This window comes from Vidua chalybeata, chromosome 15, assembly GCF_026979565.1.
Source record: "Vidua chalybeata isolate OUT-0048 chromosome 15, bVidCha1 merged haplotype, whole genome shotgun sequence".
Classification (NCBI taxonomy): Eukaryota; Metazoa; Chordata; class Aves; order Passeriformes; family Viduidae; genus Vidua; species Vidua chalybeata.
In genome coordinates, this window is record NC_071544.1 from 7,597,243 (window position 1) to 7,615,792 (window position 18,550).

At 41.9% G+C, this 18,550-nt stretch overlaps 2 long non-coding RNA genes across 3 annotated transcripts; both read left to right on the forward strand.

Moving 5' to 3' along the window:
* Positions 1-3,063: 3,063 nt before the first annotated feature.
* Positions 3,064-6,972, forward strand: LOC128795687 (uncharacterized). 2 transcript variants are annotated; one of them, XR_008433604.1, is made up of 6 exons: positions 3,064-3,291; positions 4,267-4,584; positions 4,699-4,743; positions 4,879-4,911; positions 5,895-6,035; positions 6,664-6,972. It is a non-coding gene; the product is annotated as an uncharacterized LOC128795687 (long non-coding RNA). The 2 variants fall into 2 exon arrangements; XR_008433603.1 differs by having other exon boundaries at positions 4,699-4,911.
* Positions 6,973-13,919: 6,947 nt separating this feature from the next.
* Positions 13,920-18,041, forward strand: LOC128795688 (uncharacterized). Its single transcript, XR_008433605.1, has 4 exons — positions 13,920-14,045; positions 14,218-14,250; positions 16,348-16,482; positions 16,816-18,041. It is a non-coding gene; the product is annotated as an uncharacterized LOC128795688 (long non-coding RNA).
* Positions 18,042-18,550: the final 509 nt, after the last annotated feature.

Here is an 18,550-nt window from a genome sequence, read left to right on the forward strand (position 1 = left end):
CTTCAGAATGCCCCAAACACAAGAGAAGCCCCGGTATTTTTTCCCCTTTGACAAGCCACTGTTGAACTGCAACAGCCAACACCGGGCAAGCTTTGCCAATGCCTGTTTCTCAGAGGCATATCCAGCACCAGATCCAGCACCTTGTCCCAGTTCGTGCTGCGAAGAGGAAGACCCGAGCCCTCCCTGGCCCTGGGGCGGGCACAGACCATTGGGGTGCCAGGGGTGGGAGCTGCCCCGGGCACTGGAGAGGTCTGGGGGAGGCAACTCCGCCTGCAAGGCCCGTCCCGACCCGCGGCAAACACGCCTGTGTGCTCTGTGTGTGGTGGCGTACTCCGGGGGTGTTTCACGAGGCCGACAGCTCGGGCTCGGCCCTCCCGCGGCTCCTCCGGGGGTGCCCGGCGGGGCTCGGCCCGGGAAAAGGCATTTCCTGCCGAGGCAGAGGTGGCAGCGGGGCTTTCCCGCCCGGAGCTCCGCGCCGCGCCGGGGGCGGACGTTTTCCAGGGAGACATCCCTTCCCCCACCCGCCGCCGGAGTGCAGCGCAGCCCAGCCCAGCCCAGCCTAGCCTAGCCTAGCCTAGCCTAGCCCAGCCCAGCCCAGCCCATCCGAGCCCGCCGCGGCACCGCGCCCCCGGCCCGGCCACCCCTCTCCCCCATGCCCGCGGTCACCTCCGCCCGCCGCCGCCGCCGGCCCGCGCCCCGGCAGCCCCCGCGCCCGCCCCGCCCCGGCCCCGCCATGGCGGCCCCGCCCGCCGCGCTCGCACCGCCCCCGGGCCGCCTGGGCGCCGTGAGGGCACTGCCGGGGCTGCCGTGGCTTCTGAGGGCTAGGAAAGGAGCGATGGAGTTTTGAGGCGGTATCGTGGTTTAAACCCAGCTGGAAGTCACAGAATCACAGAATAAGCTGAGTTGGAAGGGACCCACAAGGGTTACCGAGTCCAGCTCCTGGCCCTTCGCGGCACCATTCCTAAGAGCCCCATCATCTGCCTCGAGCCTTGTCCAAACGGCTCCTCAGCACTGTCGGGCTGGATGCTGTGACCACTGCCCTGGGGAGCCTGTTCAGTGCCCAGCCACCCTCTGGGTGAAGAGCCTTTTGCTGATACCCAACATAAACCTCCCCTGACACAGCTTCAGGCCGTTCTCTCATGACCTGTCACTGTTCACCACAGAGAAGAGATCGGTACCTGCCGCTGTACCCTGCTGCAAGATGTACCCTCAGTCTCGTCCAGGATGAACAGACCAAGTACCCCCAGCTGCTCCTCGTATGGCTTCTTCTCCAGACCCTTCCCCATCCTCATTGCCCTCCCTTGGACACTCCCTTTAGCTTTAATGTCTGTCTTATATTGTGAAGATGAGGCACCACACAGCCACTGGCTCTTCCCCCCCAGCTGAGGTGGAATGGGGAGAAGAATCAACTCTAAAACTTGTAGGTTGACATAAGAGCAGTTTAATAATAGAAAACAAAGTAAAATGCAATAATAATGGTAAATAATAAAATGAAAATAAATAGGGGAAAAACCCCAAATAACTGATGCCAAATAAAATTGCTCACCACCTGCTGACCAATGCCAGCCTCTTTCCAGGTAACTCCCCCAGTTTATCCACTGGGCAAAATGTTCCATGGTGTGGAATATCACTTTGGCCAGTTTGGGTCACCTGTCCTGGCTGTGCTCCTTCGCTGTTTCTTTTCTGTACCTCTTCCCTGGCAGACCACGAGACACCAAAAAAAATCCTTAACTTAGGATACAACAACTTAGAAAAAACCAAAACATCAACATACTATCAACATTATTCTTATTCTGAATCCAAAACATAACACTGTACCATATACTGAGAAGAAATTAGCTCCACCTAAGCTGAAACCTAGACAGGCAGATTTTGGGACTGCAGGAAAGTTTGAGATGATCAGGGGTAGGAAAAGGAATCACTCCCTTTGGCTGGCCATGTTCATTTCTCTCAAGGGCCAAGAGAGCTCCTTGCCCCCTTGTACCAGTCTTCTTACACATCTTCTTCCTCTTTGCTCCCTATACCCTATTCATCATCCAGTTAGGAAAAAAGTCCAAGCCAGAGGACTGCCCCTTCCTCCTGCTTCTCTGGAGCTTTGTTATGAGGACCAGGAGTCCCTCCAGAACAACACCTAGGGTCAGGCTTCATGTGCCAAGTGCACCCTTACCTTGACCCACCTGGCCAGCTGGGAGCCATCTCAGGTTCACTGTATGAGCTGACAGCATTAGGAATCTAATTTATCTATATTTTCAGCCAACTCCAAAACTGATTAATAACTTGGCAGCATATTTTAGTGCATGCTGTATTTTCGCAGTGAAGGGAAACAACACAAGTAGTTCTTGTGTCAGATCAGGTTCATGGTTAGAGGTAACAGAGGCAAACTTTGGAAAACAGCCCTTTGTGCTCAATCTCAGCATCATCTGTAATTAAAATGAGTAACAGAGATGATAAGTGAAGTAAGCCTGGACCTTATCAGAAGCTGGTAGCCAGCAAGTGGTTTTGTGGCCAACAATTCAGGCTTTCACTGCAGTTGTACTCTGGTGATAATCCTACCTTTTATGAGTCTAAAAATGGTTCACAAAACATAAGCTATGGCCACTTCAGATTTTGAGACAAGAAGAAATTAGTGTCCATATTGGCCGAACAGCCATGTAAAAATATTGCCAAAGTTCACACCATCTTTGAGAAGCCAGTACAGCTCCTCTGGAGAGGAGACACCAGATTATACTCCATTTGTGTGTTGCCTCCTGCCCTGTAGCTGCCTCGCTATGACTCAGTTGTCAGCAGCACAATACTTTTTCTATGGCAATATTTTTCCACGTTGCCTTTAGATGATGCATGCATCATACCCTGATTCTGTAGCCAGTCGCTCATCCGGAATATTCTGTGAAAGTTCGTGATTAGGAGACAGTTTTTGGCACTGTTCCTGGTAGAGTTTTCTTTTCACACACACTATCTTCCCACCAATATGAAATCTGATAGTGTGTGTGTATATGCTGCTGTGGGATGGCTTAGTGGGAATTATTTCTTCGTTTGTGATTGTTCTCCTTTGACCAGCACAGTTATCCGTTTTTCAGAGTCTATAAATCTATGAATATGAGTGTGAACATGAAAGGCTGAGAACCAGAAGGGACAACCTCTTTCCTGCAATGTTCATTATCATGTCATCCCTCCTAGAAATCTGTCAATCTGTTTGGAACTTACGTAGAAGAACAAAAGCGGTTACACACTTTTATCTCTCCAGTCTAAACTACTATAAGAGCATCCAAATGCTGATTTCTGCAGAGGAGTGTAAGTGTATCTTTTATTATTTCTACATGCTCTTCTAAGAGCCCAACATTTTCATCTGGGGACCTCTTGTGTTTCTTTGGCTGTGGCATGACAACAGAATGTTTCATAAGTTTAGTGTTAAAAGCTTTATCTGAAGCTTTTTCAGTTAGGATCAAAAGATCATTTCAAGATGGCTTTTTAAACTGATAATTATGCTTTTCTTGCGGAATTTTAAAGAATTTTAAAAACACTATTTAAAAACTTAGTTAAGTAGTATTTTCAACAAAACTTAAACAGATCTGCTCATGAAATTATGTGTTGAGAAACTGATAATTCAATGTGCACAAGGTCTTTTCTCTTTCTGGGCTCTCAAGCTATGGAAAACCAGATGACTCTTCTCACATAGTTGAATGATTTGTCCAATTTTGCTGGAAAATTGTAACCTTTTAATGAGTGAGTGTTACCCTCTCATAAGCCCTTGCCAGTCATCTGAAAGTAGGTTTCAGCCATTTTTAAGCACTTTGGTTTTTTTCAGTAGATAGTTTTTCCACTTACGTTAAGGGACAAGGTTTTCACCTGATGCCGGGACAGCTAATTCCAGCCATTAATACTTGCCATGCTTTCACTGCTGGACTGTCAATTAAATCCATGCCTTTTCCAGCCATGTGTTCTATGCTGAATTTCCCCAAACAGTGAGGGTGAGGGAGGAAGGGTAAAGAATCCAAACTGGTTAAGTAGCATTAGGGTCTGTGTATGTCTAAGAAGTTACTGGTATTTTTTACTCAGTTCACCTTAGAAAATCCCACTGAAAAAAGGATGGCATATTGCTGAGTGAGATGTAAAAACTAGATAGCTTTTCAGATCTCCATCTCTCTGATTGTGTGATGCAAAAGTAAGAATAAAACCACATAAAAATCTATGTTACAGAAGGAATGCTCCTATTTCCTGTGATGAGTTTTTGATATCATGTAATAAAATGACATCTCTTATCCACAGAGGTATTTTCCCCTTACTTGATGTCAGAAGGAAGGAAACCCCCAACCGGTCCCCACTGAGGCATCCCACAGTACCTATGATAACTCACACGATCGTTCTTGTGCCTTTTCCTATATGAGACAACTTTCCCTTTCATCTAATGTTCAAGGTATATATAGGCAGCGTATGGTGCATAAATCAAACACAGCTTTCCTTGAACCCAAAATGCTCTTGCTCTCTATTTTCTTGGTGAGTTGCTGCTTACCTGGCTCAATGGGAGATGCAGTAGAAGAATTTCAAGATAACCTCAAGGCTCTAGTAGCTTTAGCAAACAAAGAGGTAGGTCGTTATCTCTTTTTCTTCAATTCCTACAGTTCTTTTGATGGAAATATAAAATGAAGTCTGGGTTAGTTTCAACTCTAGTTTGTATGTCCTGTATTTTGTTTGTTAAAGTTGAGATGCTCAAGGCACTGCATGTCAAGCTTTCCTCAGAAGCTGGTAATTGTTTCCCCAAAGGAAGTTCAGAAATAGAAAACCTGATGAAGATGATACGTAGTTCAAGATGTTTAACAATGTGGCAGTCACTTAGAGGAGAAATACCTTCTAACAGTATATTCTTTTTAAAAATTTTAGATCTTTCTTCCAGTACCCAAGGGGAAATTTCAGGTAAGACTTTCAAACTTCTTTATTCTGCTGTTATTAATTATTTGAAAAATGATGATGCTTTGTAGCAGATCTTGAGGGAATGAGAGACACTACAAAAAAAGACCAAATCCCACTAAAAGGGAATACATATGCCAATTTTTCATGAGCAGTTCTGTCAAATTCAGTGAAGCTATGGAAATAAATAACCAATTCTGTGACCAAGGTCTCTGAGACTTGGTTGTACTCCTGCTGAAGGCAATCTCAGTTCTTGCAGAGAAATTACTTCTGAGGCTGTTCTCAACATTACTGTCTGAGGTGCAGACCCTGAACATCACCTGCTGTCATTTAGAACCGAAGGTGGGTGAATAGCATTAGTACTTGAAGCACTAAAATGTTCTTACTTGGCAAGCAAACAAGTTGAGTGTTATAAAGCACTATAACGTTTGTGTCTGAAGGAAGCAATTTGTTGGCACAAGAAGTTATTACCCAAAATAATAAACCTGTTGATCAGTGGTTTCAGTTTGTGGTCTGCAGATTTCTCAAGTTCTGAGAACTGGAAAAAGGTTCATGAAAAATAATTAACAACAGCCAGCCTGTTGTTTTAGAGGAAAAAGTGTTTAGAGCTTGCAGCTTTAGAAAAGGCTAAGATATAGACAGAGGGATACCGTGCTTCTGTCCTGTGTGGGAGGTAGAGCTGGGAGAATGAGTTGGCAGATCTAACATCCTCCAGCTACTCAGTGTGGTTTTGATAAAGCTGCAACCCCAGTGGATTTTAGTCTGCCTTTACAATTCTTTTCTCTATTTTCCTTTATAACAATTTTTTAAAATTTGTTTCTTTTCTCTCCTGCTGTAGATTTTTTATCAAATCCCAGAAAACATAGGATAGTACCTCTTTCTGGATTTATACAGAATTTCTGCATGCAAATAGTTCTTGAATGTACTGAAAGATAACAGTTAACTCATTTGGCAGAATATAATTTTGCTGTTATTTGATTTTTTTTTAGTGCAGTCATGTTCCTTGTCAACTTGAAAAAACCATAGAAGGACTGAAAGTTTCCTTTAAGAATAATCGAGCAAGAACCCGTATTTCTCTGATGGAGAAAAACATGGATCACATAACATCAACTTTACAGAGAACAAATACAGTAAGTTTCTCATGAATTATTTGTAGTCATAGAATCATGGAAGGGTTTGGGTTGGAAGGGACCTTAAAGCTCACCTAGTTCCAACTCCCCTGGCTGGATTAGGGACACCCTAGGTAAAAATATGAAATTATGTGAATGTACTTGAATGTACTTGAACTTGTTTTCAAAATATGAAATTAATCATCTCAGCATCCTGGCCAACTAAATTCAACAGTAAAATTTTGATGGCATCTCTGCAAAACCACTACAACACCCTTAGTTTCACAGTGTTGAGCATTATGGCTGCTGCTCAGCAGTGGTTTTACAGGAATTACCTGAATTCATAGTCTGGATGGAAGTTAGAGTTTCCTAAAAGATGCATCACCTGTAGACAAATCCTGGGACTTGTCATTAGCCAGGACACTAGTAAGAAAAGGCCCTAAGCCACATCTCAGTAAGCAAAGTCAGCCAGGAAGTATTCCCAATACTCAAATGCCTTCCCTCTGTTCATTCATGCAGATCTGTCTTTCTTTCTGATTAAACATTCCCCTGAACAACCACCAACACCTTCTCAGCGATATGTTCTTCTTATTTCCTCTATTATTTTGACTGTTACTTTTTGCTATTTTTTGTTTTATCATTATTGTAGCAACCCAAGAACATCATATACTGTCCAATGAGAGACCAGACCCTACAGACAGCCCTTAATATCTTCAATAGATATTTTCAGAAGGTGAATGAGAACTGCTGGGAGTCCTGATGGCAGGTGTTGGCACACCAAGTACTTGGTGACAACTCTTAACCAACACTAGAGCTGGTTCTGATGGAAGACAGAGCACCACAAAGAGACACCACAACATTAACATGAATGTTTCATATATGACTTATATTTATGTCTTATTGCACTCATTAGCATATTTATTTAATTTATAGAGAGCTTCTATATTTTTACCCTAAAAGTGATCATGAATAAAAGAACTTAAAATATTATATATAAAATAATAAAATATTATAGTAATCTATATAATATTATATTGTGGAGGTTGTGCACTATAATAACTAGAGTATTAGTCAAGGCTATATGAGTAAAATCAAAAAAATATACAGATTAAGAGTCAGATCCATTGATGTGCTCTTCTGCAGGCCCTTACAAAATTGTCAAATATTTACCATCTGAAGGCAGGAATAAAAAGGAGACAAGGCTTTTAAATATATTCATAATTAAGTTTGAGAACAATGTGTTTCCCTATAATTCTACAACATGATTGCATTGCGTTATACGTGCATGATACACCTTCTTTATTTAACTAAAATATTTAGAGTGTGAGCAGATCATATTTATTTTGATATTACTCTAAATATATTTTCAACCATGGTATCTTCAAATTTTTTGGTAGAGTCAGGAATTAGTGTTGTTGGCTCAGTGAAAAGCCAAAACAAAACCCTTAGTGGGTCTCTGGGTTATTGCCATAGAAATTAGTGATAATTATCAAACAGACACAGTGGTGGTAGCAAAGCTTGTCTAATTTAGGCTGGATTGGTTTGTTTGGTTTTTCTTCTCAGGGCTGCCTAAAGCTGAAATTTTTATGAAGAATGTGATTACAAGTCACTCTTCCTAAATAAAAAGATGACATTTTTCTAGAACCTGAAGTGTCAGAGGAAAACAACACTTTTGCTAGTGTATGGAAGTATTCCCTGAATTCCAAATGAAATGCAGTAGCTGGCTTTTGGGGCATGAAGCAGTTTGAAGACCTGCCCAGCTAGACATTGTGTAACTCCTAAGTGAAAAATACTTGGCATAGACGTATTTTTGGGAAGTTGTAGCCATCTCTACTGATTAAGTAATCAAGCATAGTTATGTCCAAGGAACCATCTGGTTTGTGATGATTGTAGCAGAAGGGTATGATTTTACAAGAAGCGAAAGGGTGCACATCAAAGAGATGTGATCTTGGTGACTGAGAAAAGCTAGGATAAATCCAGACATTGGTATTAGCAGAGTGATAGTGGCTAATCCAGTCCGTGTTGAAACTAATAAATCTTCTCCAGAGCAAAGAGTGGTAATGAGAAAACCTGGAGAATGCCATCCCACGAAACCATGCTGTTAGTCACTGCTGGAGGTTTAGCAAGAGCAGACAAGAATGAAACAATGAACTTTGAATGAGCAAACATGAGAAGACATCTCTCTAAACAGGGTCCTTCTGACACAGTTCCCAAGGAATCAAAAATGCATCCAGAGGAACACAGGAAGCAGGGAAACCTGTCTCACACAGAGGAGGTATTTAAGTACTTCAACATCAGCTCTCACAAGTAACTGTAAATGATGTACAGCTCCTAAAATTGAGGCAAGACTGGGAAACATCACTTTTTTTCTAGTGTTGTACATTTCACTCCAGCTTTCTGCATAAAACTGAAAAGTAGGAGCAAAGGCAGCATTTTACCACAAAGTTTGCAGAAGCTCTATAACCTTAATCAAAACAAAGCCCTTTCAACCAACCATTGCTGAGCGATTGTAATATTAACACAGGTCATGTTAAGAACTCATCTTTCCTTCCAAAACATGTTAAAACCTGCTAAAAGTGTGAGCTACAATGTGCTGTACCTGCACTGGGGACAATGATGCTCACCCACACGAAGCTAAACCTCACAAGATAAGCACAAAGAAATGCTACTAAGTGCTTAAATACCCAGACTGGAGTTTAATTAGCTAATTAAGCAGAAGACATCTCTAATTACAATTATGTAACTTTGCATAAGGTCAGCTCATACTTTAAAGTGTATTCTTTCACTATTCTGTCTCATTACCTTGCAGTGGGTCCATCCATGCAGCAAAATCTCTTTTCTTTCCATTTTGTTCTTCTGGAAGTGTTTTCCTGCATCAGCACAGGTTAACAGAGTTTGGAGCACATGTAATTCTTGCTTTATGCTCTGTGCTTTTCAGAAATAGCAGTGGACAGGATTATAAAACAATTTAGAATCCTCAGGAGCATTCTAAAGTAGCCTGAATGGCAGAAATGCATTTTTAGTGTGCTGCCAACATGGTGTATTATCCATTTACCATGCTGTCAACCTATTGAAAAGTCATTTCAAAGGACAAAAGAAAGGTGGTCTTTCAAACCAGAGTCATCCAGACACTTGAAGAAGGTTTTTAGGAGTGCTGGCAGGGAAAAGCTGCACACACAAGAACAGAGAAAGGTGCAATATTGGCTATACAAACTTTAAAATTCACATGCAATATACACAGTGCTGTTTACCTTGTGAGTGAAGAGGAAAAGCATTTTAAGACTTTCATTTTCAGGATGTATAAGCAAAAAATCCATTCAAAATAGGCAGAGTCTGCTCTCAGGAAGATCTTGCTGAGTGCAGTGGGCACCTGAAGCCGAGGCAGGCTCCTGCTGCAGGGTGTGATCCTGGGGGAACTGAAAGCCAGGGCATTGATGCCACTGTAAAAATCAGAAAACAAAGAAACAAAACATTTAAGGACAAATATACTGAGTGATTTAGGCTGAAAAAATCATAATCACAGGTTTCTGAGCTCCTACAAGTTTCATTTTATGGTGAGGGAAGCCAAAGGATTTTAGAAAACAGAAGAGATGCTAAAGCTGCCGGAAGGAAATCCTGAGATCTGAAGCAATAAGCATCCCACTACTGTTCTTCTTCCTTGGCACTTCAGGGAGATACATGACAATGGATTCAGGGTTTTTTTAAATATTTCACTATTCTGGCTACCATTCCACTGGCACATTCCATGGTGCTTAAAAGCTTTCTAATACAGTCTGGGCCAGCCAGCAGTTGTGCCTTTGCTCCAGCCCAGGGCAGAGAGCGAGCAGAAGATGACATCCACATTTTGTCTGAATCTTGAGCAACAGTTGCCTCCATTGTCTTTTCTCTTCTGCCTTTATTTTTCACTATAGGAAGCATCCCATTTTGTGCAACAGCTCAGTCAAGCTGGTCTTAGAATAGGATTTGACAGGTCCCCACTGATGGCAGTGTCCAGTGCTAAAAGGGAGCTGTGAAAAAACTGGCCAGATATTGCACATATTGTTTCCAGAAAGCAGCCACTCCCACGGACTGTCACAAAACTGTAAATAAAATGTCTCCCAACAGCCTATTTCCCAGGAAAAGGTTTTATTTCATGTAATTTAGGTCAAAACCAGTCTTCACTAAATTTCACAATTTCCCTGGCTTGTAAGTGACCTTTATAGAATCACCAGGGCAGTTTTGGGACAGAGATGCTCCAGGAGCAGCACTATGGAGCAGCACTACTTTGGGATGCAAGAACTAAGTCCAGGCATTTATCTTTGCTGTCTGTTGTAGGAAGCATGAATTCTGCTCACTGCTAGAGCATTCAGAAATGCACTTGCTGTTTACCTTGCTGTATCAGCCACTCTCACAGGGGGCATGTACTGCTGGAAGGCAGCAAAAAGCTAAAAAATCATTCATTAAATATAGTGACTATGACTCCCTCCTAGTGACCTGCTTTTTGCACTCACCTGGGTTCTCTCCATTACTCTCTGTTACAAATGAGAGTATCACTAAAGCTTAAAACAGATTCTACAACCCCAGGAGGTTGGATGAGTTTGAGGATCAGAAATTTTTTCAGGATAAGAGAAAACTCCATTTCAAATTGTTGGCTTTAAGCTAAGTTCCCAGCACAAAATATTGAAACATAACTATGTGAGAAAGCATTCCAGAGCATCTCTGCAGGAGTTGTTCCCTAGTTTCCAGAAATTTCCATTTTCTTGAGCCTGGCAGTCTAGAGAGGCACAAAATACTGCACCATAGCAGTGCTGCATTTTGTACTCACACCAGTAAAGAAACCTTATCAAATATTATAACTTCACATGCTTCTACATGAAAGAGCAAAACCAGCTCCTACAAAGAGTTGCAGCTCAGTTCTTACAAGGCACTCTCTGAGTCCATCAACCTCATGCAAGCACATACCTGCAGGAATCATCAGCATTTCTTGACTCAAAGAAGCCCTTGCCTGGGATGACCCCAGCTGGAATCAGCAGCACCTTGCACAACCTTTTGGATAACTTTATTTTCACACTCCGTCTCACCTGATTATTTTCTTAAATAATATTCCTAAACCAGCTCTAATGTGAACACTTATCACACCCTGACTCCCACCAAAATGCCTTTCTCATTAGTATTAAAAGTCTTTAATTAACTGACTAGATTATTTATTCACTTCACTTCCATCCTCCTGATCATTCAAAACTGAAATAGAGATACTTTGGACAAATCCAGCAGTGTGGATTTCCACTTGCTGTCTGTTACTCTAGTCTCCAGAGTTTCTTCTAAAATATTTTCTTTGCTTATTCTTATTCCTATTCCTACCAGTTCTATTTGTGTTTGTGGTGCCTTCACTCTGCTCATACTCCCAGATCAGATAAATTCCAGAACTGTCTTTCTGGACAGAGATTACAGTATTGAGGTCAGGACCTGTTGCTCACATTGCCCTATTTTTTTCTTACATCTTTCTTCAACTTCTTAACCCTACATTCACATTAAAAACAAAACCCCAAATCATCTGTACAATAATGAACCTCTCGAGAGATGGGACTGTGATTTGTGTAGGGACACTGAGCCAGTTTAGAAAGAATAAAAGGCACTTGAGCAGTTCTATTACCTCAGGCAAAACAGGGAAAAAAGTGGAGGAAAAGAGGAGAAGGAGAAATCCCTGCATTGAAAAGTACAGTAATTTTGGAGTATGTCACAAGCAGAGAGAGTGGTAAAACAGCAAGTAGTGAAAGACCAATCTTGTTCCTTTGGAGCTGGGAAAAGCTGAAAGACCAGCTCATGCTACTGTTGTGTTTAACAAAAATACCATTAATTCTTCAGAACTGGGAATTATCTCTTGCAGACTAAGTTTATCAAAGGGAAAAGAACAGTCATACAGGTCATATAAAGTTCTGGGACAGTGCTGGGATTCTGCAGAAGTGGTTGCAAATATCAAATGCAAGAGAGGGAAGAAAAGAAAAAGCCTGACACAAGATCTGTTGGCAGTTGTGCTGGCCAGGAATGGAATTGGAGACAGATGTGCTCTCTGTGCTAAGCGGCCCCGGCGTGGGGAGGTCTGAGGTGGGGGACACAGCAGTGTCCAGCAGCCCCATGGGCAATCCTTTGCACTGGGGACAGGAAACACCGTGCTACAGTGGATGGGCCAGCTGTTGGCCAAAGAAAAGGTGAAAAAAGTGGGGTTTTCCAACAAACCTTGAGTTGAAACTGAGTTGTCCAGAGAGGTATCTAATGGTGGGGTTGAACATCAGCCTGGCTGGCAGGTGCAGCCCAGGTACCAGCCAAAGGGGAGAGGAGGCTTTGCCTGCAAACCAGTATGAGTTTGAAGGAGACCAAAGGAAGCAAGCTGTGAAACACCAAAACCACAGGGAGCCAAGAGTGGGGTCTTACTCTTTTCAGTTTTATGGCTTACAAATTCAGCCCAAGGGCAACTGGTAGTGCCAGGCAGGTTCTTTGCATCTCCCAGAAATGCACTTATGTAGAGTCCACACAATCACGGAGCTGTTTGAATTGGAAGGAGCCTTAAAGACCATCCAGTTCCAAACCCCTTAACATGAGCAGGGACACCTTCCACTAGACCAGCTTGCTCAGGCCCCCACCCAAGCTTGGTCTTGCACTTCCAGGGATGAGGCTTTTCCAGATATTCTGCGCCAGTGTTTTTTACCTCCTCATTGTAAAAAGTTTTCTCCTTATTACTTGCCACATTCCTACAAGGATATGATCCTCAGAGCTGTGTGATGAGAAGGTTCTACAGATCAGTGTGGACTGTGGAAAAACCCCTCATCTTGTTAGAGGGGACAAACGGATACAGCAAAACAGGCAGCAGCCAGTTTGCAGGTTAGCTTGAGCTAAGCCACATAACCACTACTGAGTTTTGACTTCCCCAATTCAAAGTATTTAGATATTGACATGCTTACTCTGAAATGCTGTGGCATCAGACCCCACGAGTGGAGCCAGCAGATCTGCAGACATGGGGCTACACTGCAGCCACCATGGCTGCTGCCTTCAGTTCTGCAAAATAACATCATACTTTTTAAAAAGAAGTAAAAAAGGAGCTTTTCCATCTTTCCCTCCAGGAAAGAGGGAAGCACAAGTCTCTGGCTGATTTGGCCAAGTAACACACCACAATGCCTTCAATTAATGAAGACCTTAGACTGGCAGTCAGGGCACCACTGTCCTGATACAAAATCAGCTCTGGGGCACTGACTGTGCCCATGAGGTCCAGAGTGATGCGCTCAAGACACCCTGCATCCCTCCTTCCCACCCAAAAAGGGCCACTTTGCTGTGCCCATCCCCAGGGTCACCCTGATGCTCCAGGGCAGTGGCTTCTCCTGTTGTAAATTAATTAACTCTTACAGAATACCTGAATTTTGTCACAATTTTGCCACCAATATTGGACAACTGCTGTAATTTTTCCTTTGTAGGCAATGGGCCAGATATTTTCCATGGGGTTTTATTGGGGATTTTTCTTATCCCAGTCTTTTTCCTATTGTCTAGCACATGATCACACTCTGTAAACAAAGAAGTTTTGATTTCTAGAGAAGTGATGTATCTGCTTGATCATGGTTTGGGTCATCCTACGCTTTATTAATTTTCATGTTGAAAAGTCACTCATTATATATTTAATACCTACTTTCCATGGAAAAGCTGATTGGGTAAGGAGGCCGTCCCAAGGTTAAACACCAAATTTACTGGAACCTTTCTCTTCCAGAAAGTCTCAATGAATGGCTTTTTAAAAATTATCTTTCTTTTTTTTTTTTTTTCCTTTTTTTTTTTTTTTACCAGTTTTAAATTCAACCTAAACAGTTACTTCCTTGTAGAGACCATTAAATGATAGAGGACTGGCTCACAACCACTTACAGGTTCTCTAATCACATCAGCAGGATGAAGACCCATCTCTACCTTCTCCTGCTGGCTGCAGGCATCTCTGCTGCTCCCCAGATGAGCAGCATGGCTGAATTACTGACACTACTACAGCAAATGTGTGAAGTGATGACAAAGGACATTCAGGTAAATTGAATTTCCATTTTCCTAGTCTAAAATTCAATATACTCAATCCTCTTGTTTTTGAATATATAACTTTTTTTGAAAGTAAAACAATCTATGTTTTTTATCTATTATATTTTTATCAGTGTTAATGAAGAAGATATTTAAAAAGCTGAATTAATATGTTATTTTTCAGAATCTGAGGATTGAAACTCCCAACAATATAGATGTAAGTAAAAGGGTTTTTTTTTAATAAAACTTCTTTGGTTAATTTCTTCACTGGAAATTAAGGTAGTTCTTAAATTGTCTCCTAAAATACTCTATTTGTATTTATGAGCAAACAATTATATTAAGTGTAGCTATTATAAGATATAAAATTAATTATAAGATATAAAGTGTTATTAGATATAAAACATTATTAAAACCAATCAAATGATGAGTCAAAAAAAGATGCTGTAATATAAAAGGACAGGAACTATACTTGTTCTATGTTTTTGTAAATCTGCAGAACACACTCACATGGAATGATTTTCTGAATCAGTTTTTTGAATGAGATACAGCTAAAAAGGAAAGAACACATTCAATCACACTTCCTGCTTGTATGTCTGAAAAATCATTCCATTTAGTCTTTTTCATTTAGTCCATTTCTAGAAAAGTCTTTTTATACTCCTACCATCAGTTAGTGAATTAAATAGTTGTATTAGCTCATCTTCTCTGAAGGATGATGTTCATGCCCCTGAACAGCACACTGTGATCGGGTGTCCATGAACAGGGTCTGTCTTAAAGACCAAACTCCCCTTTATGCATTTCCCATCTTCTTTTGCATCTCCAATAAATTTCTCCTATCCCCTCTAAGATCTTCTTTTTTGGATAATTTGAAATGACTCCCTCATCGTGCTGACATTAATGAGACTTTTCTCTTTGCTGTGCATCTACTAGAATCCTGGTTTCCACAGACCACAGTCCAGCACTGCTAATAGTGTGGCCAGATGGCTATTTGTGGAAATGTTATCTGACTCATAGATTTATTGATGGAGCAGATTAATTCCCATTTTTGCCCTAAACAGGAGGGTTAGGGTTTCCATCCCATTCCATCCCAATCCAGCCCATTCTTTGCAAATTAGATGTAAACTTCCCAGCTCTGTCACTGCTTTCTGGATCCAGTCTGGAGGAGCTCTCTTCCTAGGCTGGGGCTTTAGCTCTGAAGTTCTGACTCAGAATCAGCAGTGCCCAATGAAGGCAGCTCAGTTGTCCCTTTTCCTGATGGGGTCCCTGGTGGTGCCAGCACAGCCCCCTGTGCCAGTGCCCAGCTCTCCTTTGAGGGGAAGAGCTGCTTCCCTCTCACCTGTTCTTTGGGTCCAGAGGTGACAGAGACTTCCTCAGTGTCCCTGTGTTTGCTGTTTGTCAGTGGCAGAAAGATGTGCTTCCCAGGCAAGGCTGAGGGAAAAAAGGTATCTTATTCCTCATGTAGCATCCAGGAATGACGAGCAGGAGATACATGTTGGTCAAGAATATCCTGGGTGCAATGCTGACCTTCAGCAGTTGCCTGCATTTCCTCCAATCTTCAGTGATTAGGCTTTTCTTCAGTTTTCACCACTTTCTTCTCCCATAACATCTAAATCTGTTCCTGCTGCTGATCGTCGTGTCCTCTCCTCTCTTTCCTAATCCAGGACTGTGAGTTCAGCTGATCTCTTTCAAAACAACCCCACACTGGAGAGTGCAACCATCATCCATCACTCTTTGCTTGGCTCCCATCCCACATCCCTTCTCCCCCTTCTGGTGGCCTTGTCCAGACCACAAGGTCTTGGAGACCAAAGCCAGTGACTGCTCTGTGGCAGAGGACCAGAATGGCCACCCTTGGGATGGGACAAGGGCCAGGAAATGAGAGGGTGACCCCTGTCCCCATCTCTCCTGGCATGCAGGTGTCAGATGTCACAGGGGTTAATGTTTGGAGCAACCTCAAGTTCATTTGTTTTCTTTCTCTTGTGTTGAAGAGACAGAAGCAGATGTGAGAAATCAAACCAGTCTTCAAATGGCTTCAGAAGAGGCAGGGCTGAGTTTTTAGACAATGAAATCTTTCATCTGGACATTAAAGACACACCAGCAGATAATGTCCTTTGCCAGGTTTCTCTCTGCAGAATAAATAAATGTTTAGAGCAGAGAAGCATGCTTGCCTAAGTTGTTTGCAAACTCAAGCCCAAAAGTCAGTAAGAATAAATTTGCCACCCAGGCAGCTGGGCAAAACTCACCATGCTTTTTAATAAACTCATTGTAGCTTGTGGTTATGAATACTTGTATCTCAATTTTTCTATTTCTTCCATCTTAGGATGTGAATTGTATCAGCACAATCTTCGAAGGAATGGAACAGCTGAAAAATAATCCAGCTATGAAAAAATTCAGTGCTTTTTTCCAGAATTTTGAAAAACTGAAGCAATGGCTCATACCAAACATGGCAAAAGAGGTAGGCATTTATTTGCTGCCTGCCAGAGACCATACAGCAGAGATGTAACAAAATAAGGTCTATAATTCACAAACTAGTCTTTACATCTACAAAAGAGAGTAATTTCTTACTGCCTTGTTTTTAGTACATAGAAGAATAAATCCTGGCATTATTTCATGCTTACATCCTTCCCTTGTTCTAATATTCAGCTTGATCCACTTCTAAAACAAGGATTCATATGTGTGATAAGCAAATTAAAGAAAAATTGTATCATTTATAAAATGATTTTAGATTAAAAAGCTCTACATAATGATTACATATTAAGCAATTTCATTTTCTTGATTTATTTTTCAGGGGAAATGTGATACAGAAAGAAGGAGCACAACAATATTTATAAAAAAGCTGATGACATTCATCCGAAAAGTGTTAAAAAACACAAGACGGGAGAATTAGAAGTTTCTAAAATTGCTGTAAATTTATATGAGCAGTAAAATCTTTCCTTATTTAAGAAGTGTTCCTCCTTTGCGTCAAAATTTGGCAGGGCACACCTTCAGTGTCAGTGGTACTGCACTGGTTCGTGTTTGGCATCTCAAAGTATTTGGTGGCAAAATGGCATTTGTACTTTGAGACAAACATTTAAATGCTTGAAAAACCAAATCATGCAGGCGATTACAGAAGGACCTGACTAGGCATAAAATCTCTGTTTCTCATGAAGAGTTAATTTCTGAGTCACAGGGAGACCGAGTAGGGGTGGGTGTGAGCAGGAGCAGCTGGCTCACAGCACACCCCTCATCCGACCACACCTGGCCCCCAGGCCTCGCTGTGCCATCAGCACCGAGTGAGAGATGATACAGGATGTGGATGTTGTCCCCTTTGCCCTGCCTGGAAACCAGACTGGGCCAGTGCAGGGGGAACAGCAACATGGGACACTCAGAATGCCCTTCTAACTTTGAAGTTTAAGGTCAGGTTTCTACTGGAATGTTTTACTGCTCTCACATAACCTCCATATTCCATAAGCACTGAGAAACACATCCTGGGGTTTTACTCTTACCTGCAGCTTTGGTACACCAGTGTAAAATTGACAACTAAAGATGTGTAAGGATCTAAACATACAGCACTTAGAGAATTAATGGGTTTTTTGTAATGTTAATGGATAGGAGTATTTAGAACAGTACACATTTATTTATATTGTTTCAATTAAGTTATATTTTATAGACAAAAGGGTTTTGGAGAAAATATTTATTCTGTATTTTTACTAATTTTAATTAAGTGAATAATTGTTTGTCTCTGCCTTTCTCCCTTCTCTTATCCCTCCAATTTCTTCCAAGCTATTCAGGAAATCTAGTTATCAGTCAGGGGAATTAGATCCTTGAGGTGAGTGAGCAAATGTATTACTGAAAGCTATTTCCAATTATACATGAGTTAAAAACCAGAGAGTCCATTAAGGTACCCACCTCTGCAACAGAGCTGAGCTCACACGTTCCCTCTGGGTCCCTGGACGATGTTTGCTTTTCTTTTTTTCCCTATTAATAGCCCAGCATAAATTAATTTATTTAAAAATAGATATATAGGAGAAAGAACAAAATTGAGAAAAGATTTTTGGTCAGATAGAGAGGTGAGTTCCACCAGTGTTTCTGATCATAAGAGAAGCTTCTTTGAAAATCTACCAATTCCGACAACATGAAAAAAGAAGCTGAGCAGATGAGCAAGGCACTTGTCCTTTTTTAGAGGCATCCTCGGGAACACCGGGGGGAAGACAGGTGAGAATCTTGTGATGACAGAACAAATATGCAGAAACAAAACATTTTCTTGCCACATGCTGATTTTCCCAGTGCTTTCTAGAGTTATCCAACTTTTATGAACGAAAAATACAGTTTTTTACAGTTTTGCTCCATACGATGGGCAAAGCAGGAACAATTGCTGGCGAAGCAAGAGTTAATCAGCAAAATCATTACTTATGAGTTGTTCGTGCAGACGCTGGTTTGTCAGACACTTCACCTGCCGCAGCTCAATCCCCAAAGCAGAGCAGCCTCTCACAGCAGGAGGCGGCTGCGGGCGGCTGACGGCAGGTGGCAACAGGAGACCAGAA